The sequence below is a fragment of the Geospiza fortis genome, unplaced genomic scaffold (genome assembly GCF_000277835.1).
Source record: "Geospiza fortis unplaced genomic scaffold, GeoFor_1.0 scaffold450, whole genome shotgun sequence".
NCBI classification, from domain to species: domain Eukaryota; kingdom Metazoa; phylum Chordata; class Aves; order Passeriformes; family Thraupidae; genus Geospiza; species Geospiza fortis.
In genome coordinates this window covers 1,219,079-1,219,952 of record NW_005054416.1, presented here as the reverse complement: position 1 = coordinate 1,219,952, position 874 = coordinate 1,219,079, and positions in this window count along the sequence as shown.

The window sequence follows — 874 nt, the reverse complement described above, 5'->3', positions numbered from 1 at the left end:
CCCCGCCCCCCGCCGCGGGCCCCGCAGCTCCTGCTGCAGGAAGGCTGGAGAACGGGGGGGACACGGTCAGACTGAGGGGCCGAGCCGGGCGTTCCCCTGAGAAGCCCCCCCAAAGTCAGCCCCCGGCCCGCCGGCACTCACTGAAGGTTTTCTCCATCTCCTCGCAGCGCCGCACCTCGCCCACGAAACGCCGCTGGAAGGGGCTCACTTTGGGGTTCAGCTGCGGGGGTACAGTCAAGGCATGGCCCCACATTGGATTGGGGGGTTCAGCACCCCGGGGAAACAGGCAGCCCAGGCACCAAACCTAGCCTGACCAACTTCCCGGTTCCCACGGCACCCTAGAACACCCACCCCAAACCCGAGCAGACCAAACACCAGACACAGAGCGCCCCAAACCCAGAGCACCCAGGCCCACCCAGCCGAAGCCCCTGCACCCCAGACACCCCAAGACGCCCCTCCAGCCCCTACTCACGTCTCTGAACTCCAGCAGCCCGCGCTCCCCCAGCTCGCTGATGCAGCTGTAGGCAGAAGCCGACTGCAGGAAGAGCTGGGCCAAGCAAACCTCCTCGCTGCGGAACAGGGACCCCATGGCCCCCCGGAGACGCCCGGTCCGGCCCGGGCTGCGGAGGCGTCAGGGCACACACCTGGGGATGGGACAGAACGGAACAGGAGGGAATGGGGTGGGATGAGAATGGGACACTGAGAGCTTCCTCAGGCGTGAGGGCGGGAAAGGGGAACAACAGGGCAGAGGTCGCCCCGCTGTCTCGGCGGCTGCGGAGACGGAACCGGGCTCAGGCACACGCGGCTGTGCCCAGCACCGGGCTGGCAAAGTACTTTCGAAACCCCCCCTTCCCCATTCAGCTGCTCTGAGTCA